This window comes from Mauremys reevesii, linkage group 1 (genome assembly GCF_016161935.1).
Source record: "Mauremys reevesii isolate NIE-2019 linkage group 1, ASM1616193v1, whole genome shotgun sequence".
Classification (NCBI taxonomy): Eukaryota; Metazoa; Chordata; order Testudines; family Geoemydidae; genus Mauremys; species Mauremys reevesii.
The window spans coordinates 166705823-166711990 of NC_052623.1; positions in this window are offsets into that span (position 1 = coordinate 166705823).

The following is a 6168-nucleotide window of genomic DNA, read 5'->3' on the forward strand; positions in this document are numbered from 1 at the left end:
GAGCAAATCTTATGAAAGCTGACAAGCCTGCAGTAGAATGGTTGCAGGGTTAACACGGATGGACACTTCTAGTAACTAAAATATTTCTCTTTGGTGAGAGCCTTAAGCACCTTCTGACGAACAAAAAGTCACTTAAAAAATCATCCGGGAAGGGTTGAATATCCATGATGTATCCTAAGATAAGAGTTTGCATGGGCAAAAATTTGCTCTGCCAGCAGCACAGGAGCATGTGTGATTTTCAAAATTGCAAAAGTGAGATTTAATTCCCAAATAAAGAGGTACGAAGTACATGAGCTCACTCAAAGCACTCCACTTCAAAGAAGTATTAAACACAAATGTCCGTTGGCTCTGCGGCAGAAAGGTGGACCAAAATGAATGAAACCTGACCTGGGAAATATTTGGTTCACATGGATCCTAGTTCTGGTCACCTCAGCAGTGAATGGCAAGATCAGGCATATATTACACCAGCATGAGTAATGTTCTCAGCTGAGGGATGACCCCTAGAGGGTGCCATTGCAGCTTGAGTGTAAATTAGAGGAGTGTTTCTCAAACTTGGAACGCCGCTTGTGTGGGGAAAGCCCCTGGCGGGCCGGGCCGGTTTGTTTATCTGCCCCGTCTGCAGGTCCAGCCGATCGCGGCTCCCACTGGCTGCGGTTCGCTGCTCTGGGCCAATGGGGGCTGCGGGAAGTGACGCGGGCCGAGGGACGTACTGGCCGCCGCTTCCCGCCACCCCCGTTGGCCTGCAGCAGTAAACCGCGGCCAGTGGGAGCTGCAATTGGCTGGACCTGCGGACGTGGCAGGTAAACAAACCGGCCCGGCTCGCCAGGGGCTTTCCCTACACAAGCGGTGACCCCAGTATGAGAAACACTGCCTTAGGCTGACTCTTACACTAGGGGAAGGCAGAGCCCTAGAATCTCAAAAATACTGGTGCCCACATGGAGCAATGGAGAATCTGTGTTAGAGTGTTTGGGGCTTTTGCTGTAGAAAACTTTTTTAGAAGGGAATACTTGTCTTTACCAAAGAAATCTAAAGCTTTCCCCATGGAGATTCATACATGTGCTGATCCCATGGAGAAGTGTCCTACAACCTTGTGCTGGATCTTCTGGAAGAGAAGGTGTTTGTCCTCCCCCATCCCATCCCACTCCTACCATAATGCATTGCCCCAAACAATTATTTCTCCACTTTATGGAAAAATCTCTCCAAAGAGCAGTTGCAGTACAGGAGATTCCATAAACAGGCCATTCATGATCTCTGCTGGGCATGACAAGGGGATTTAGAAAATTAGAGAAGGTGCAATGTCCTGCCTGCTGTGATCAAGATTAAATCAGCTGCAGCCTTATTGGGCTACCAGGTCCCTTTAGACCATCGCTGGAGACAGTAGCTATCAGCCCAGCCATAAATGGTTTTCATGATGCTATTCAGAAGAACTATAACCAATCAATGAGATTTCCCATGGAAAGATTTAGCAGTAAACAGTGCATGAATTTTACAACATCCTGTTTTTATATTTCAATGTATCCTGTTTTACAGATTGCACAAACTTCTTCCTCCATTTGCATGAACTGGATGAGGGCTTATTGAGAAAGAGGAAGTGGAGTGTAATGCCAAATGTCAGATTTTAGATGTTGTAATTCCTGGGATGATTTCGTGATTCAGCCCCAGGGAGTTAACATTGTATCCATTCTCTGAGCCCGGACAAATCACTCAGTTGTGGCTAATTGAGAAGTTGTTATTAACTATTTATTGGGTGATGGATATTTTTGTTTATTTCATACTCCCCCACCCCGCCATTATTATAGCAACTTGTTACTAAAGCCAACTTTAAATTAATAGTCAACTTCACAAATGGTATCTGATTGGGGGTAGCCAGAGGATTACTACTGCAGCCAAGAGTCAGGAATCAAGATGCACCCACTACATACCGGTAGTTACTGAAAAGTGTAACCAAAAGCTAGACCAAGTAAATGCACCTTACAGAGTGCCCTGAGGTCCACTAAAAATGGCTCTGACAAACCCTCACGGTCCGGGGGAGTGAGCTCCCAACGCACTAACCCTTCACTGAGAGCATATGGTGGCAGCAGTGGAATGTTCAATCACAGGAAGTACAGGCGAGAACATCCCCCACCCAACAATAATTGCCACAGTCAGATCTAGCATGAGACACCTTGTCAGGCTGCTTGATCCCAGCCCAAACAAAGATTTAATGATTATCTCCAACAGCTCCGATGGTATCCGGAAGCAAACAGAAAGCTAGTGTGAACATGTCAGCACAGGAGTTGTGTGCTCATAACATCATGAGCCAGCAACTGCACTCTTCACTGGCTGAAGATGCTGGTTAAACCTAAAGAGAAGACTTCAGCAAAGCACATTGCAACAGATTGTTCTAGAGGTTACAAAGACATGGATGATCACGGCAAGAAGGGTCACTACCTCTTGTCCTGCCATACATGGAAAAAGGCACTGCAAGCCACTCAGTTACCTGGGACTCAAGCAAAATACGAGCTATTCCTGAATTACCCTGTATCATTTTGATGAGTAAGGACACCAACTTCAAGCTCTTGAGGCATGTTTTTTCAGATATGTGGCAGTATCTTCCCTGGATTCAAAGAATAAGACAGTCCACACACCAGTGCTGTAACTAGGGCAAGGCGAGTGAGGCACTTGCCTCAGGCGTGGAAGGTGAGGGGCGCAGAGTGTCTCTCATTTGGCGGCAATTCAGCAGCAAGTCCTTCCCTCTGAGAGGGACTGAGGGACCTGCCGTCAAATTGCCGCCGGTTGTCGGAAAGGGAGAGGGGCGGCACGTCTGGCTCTTTGGCGGAAATTCGGCGGTGGGTCCCTCCGTCCCTCTTGGAGGGAAGGACCTGCCGCCGAATTGCCGCCGCGCCGCTGAAAAGCTGGATGTGCTGCCCCTGTCCCTTGCCTCAGGTGCAAAAATCCCTAGTTACGGCTCTGCCACACACAATGAAGCTCTCTGTGTCTCTAACACTCCCAAAGTATACCAGGTAAGGATTGAGCCTATAGAATACACTAGAAGAATTGCTTTGACAGTCTGTTCCTGCTTACTTATTTAGCATCTCTGATGTTGTTACTTCTGGTATCATATAAGCTACTGCCTCCTCAGTTGAGGCTGTTGGTGCCAAGTCTGCACAATGTCTGGCTACACATCAAGGCAACGCTCCTAGGCCCAAGTCTTTCCTTTCTTACGGCATTGTAAATCAGAAGTAACTCCACTAAAGCTAATTGGGTCAGACCAGTGTAAAATTGGTGTAAAGGGACATCAGGGCCTCTGGAGTATGCTAAAGTAGGGAACATCAATTCCAACGCCTCAAAGAAGAAGTTACTGGCATACAAAGTTGGTTCAGAAAAATCAAAGCGGAGTGGGAAATCCCGCTCTGTATTACTGCTCTGGGTCAGTGAATAAGAAATAGAGAGACTCTCAGACATTTCAAAAGGGTGGTAATTTTCTGGGACTGTTCACATTAAATGTTTGTTCAAGAGAAAAGTAGTTGAAACAGGAAGGCACGCATGGCTGCTGCTGAAGAAAAGCATACTTATGCCTCATTGGAAAGGAAAGCTTTATTTTGTTTTTTTTTTAAAAGAACAGTACGTCCTTTCTAAAGACATCTGTGATAATGCAGCCAAGGTCAATGAGAACTCACGTTACTTACTGCACCACATCCTCCCAGTTGCATAAGTTAAAGTGCTATGTATAGGGTAGCTTTCATCTTTTGATTTGACTCGTTGGGGAAAGTTTTGCCTTTATTAATTTGCACAAGTGGACAGGACTCTTCTCCTTCACTCCAATAGGGTCCCTTTTTGTGCTCGAGGATTTCCCAATAGGTACTAGAATATATATATGTCTGTGGTGCAAAGAAACAAACAGAAAACCTGGTGACTGAATACCTTTGACATAGACTAGATAAGAAGTTATATATGTGTTACTTTCTTCTGAATTATGTGCTCAGATTTGTACTACCCAAGGAATAATGTCCTTAGGACTCTGTCCTGCCCTCTTACAGCAACACGTAGTGCTACAGATGAAGTCAGTTACGAGATACATGCCCACATAATGCTCCTTTTATGGACTGGGTGAATAATTAAAAAAATTGTGAATGAAAGCACTGTTTGGGTCACTATTATTTGAGAGCTTTTATTAGCTATTATGAGTGGTCAGACAACTGCCGAGTATTTGTGGAAAAATCATAAATCTCAGCAGGTTTCACAGATGTAATTATGAATGTATATAGGAAGTGATTTCTTTATTATTGTACTGTTTCAACTGTTTCAGTTATCCAGACAGGAAACAGAGGGAATATTAATTGGCTACACAGCACAAATAGTTAATGGCAAATAGTCAAAGTGACTATTTTGCAAAACTTACTGGGTGAAAATTCTTCATTCAATCTGTCTGGTGGGTAATTATGAATAATAAATACAAATGAAGATCACCTCACAAACCATTTGCTACATAAAAGGGGGCTAAGGTTATTATCCATAATGAATAATTCAACAAGCTGTTCAGATCATAAATAAACAGTTGCCCCTAGAAGGGACTGAAAAATGTGGCAAAGAATTTTTCTCCTTGGAGGACATTTTTGTTTCACTGCATCCCTGTCTCTAACTTGGCAATTCTCAATCATATTACTGACACTGAGCCAAGTAAAACACTATTTAAATGCAGACTTGAATGTACTGAGCAACAATACAAGTCACAAACAATACAATGCATTAAATATATGCGCAAAGATTTTCGAGTGTTTTGCCCATAAGCGTTATAATAATGCCCTCAATAATTAAGGCAAAAAAATCCAGTATTAGTGAAATAAATAAAAAATAACATGCTAGATATTTTTATTAGTCAAAGCACATATTGACAAAGGTGAGCAGTTAAAACCTATTAGGATCTTGGCCCTATTGACATTACCTGTATGATAAAATAACGCTCCAACAACTTAGTCATAATACAGCAGTGTCATTGTTTCTGAATTCCCCGCCTATGTGGTGATATGACAGCTCTCCATGGTTCATTGAAAAAATATTGATCTGCACACATTTTCTGGTGTGGCTTTTTTTAAATTTTATTTTATTTTATTTTTTTAAGAGACCATGCCTTTTTACAGCTATAGACTTCTGGATACAGTGGGATCTATTCTGATGGGACTTACTTTGTGGAAGTAACATTTTTCTAATCCTTTGGCCACCTGGATTTTTTACCACACAGCTGCTCATGATGTGATGTGTGGGAGAAGGGGCGGGACAGCAAATGTTATTGGAAGAAGTGACTGGCCCAAAACCTAATGTTCGGATCTGGATTTCATGCATTCCAACATTCAGGAGGGTCTGGCAGTGCTCCCATTAGAAAAGAGAAATGGAATCTGTGAAAAGGGGAGAGAGATAAAAGATCACAAATATAAAGCTTTGAAAGTACATCAGAAGCTTGTTGTTCAAGATGCACGTGGCCACTAAGCTGAATTAAATACACACCTCAGATATGTTAAATCATGCAGAGTCTCTGAGTTTAGCAGCTTTATGAAAAGTGAAATCCCTCTCCAACTGGATTCAAGCTTCCGCATGTCTCTTTCACAATTTGCATGGTATGAATAGATCACTGCATATTCCTCCCCTCCCACCACCCCCAACCCCTCCCACACAGAGTTAGTAATTTTTGGTGGGACATTCTCCAAGTCAACAAATCCCTGTGCACACTCTTACCAGTGGAGGCTGCCTCCTTGTTGTTGAATGCCAGAAATCGACCTTGTGATTAGCTGTGACACTCTGAGTCCCTTTTCCTGACCTGAAGAAGAGCTCTGTGTAAGCTCAAAAGCTTGTCTATCTCACCACCAGAAGTTGGTCCAATAAAACATCACTTAACTTCTCTCTCTCTAGCAGTATTTCCAGTTATCGTTAAGACTATCAAATTTCCACAATAAAGGGCCTTTTCTTAAGATTCACTGAGCATCTCCTCAGAGGTGGTGAGCTGCATCAACTCCCACTGAAATCAATGGGAGTTGATGGAATTGGACCCATCACCAACACTAAAAGGAATTCCTGTGCCAAGAAGTCTTTGGGTGTCTAAGCCTTGTTGATTCTGTTCCCATCTTTCCTTTCCCCGCGTTATGTTGCATACATTATTTAACATCATAGCCATAAATCCAAGTATGTTTTGGA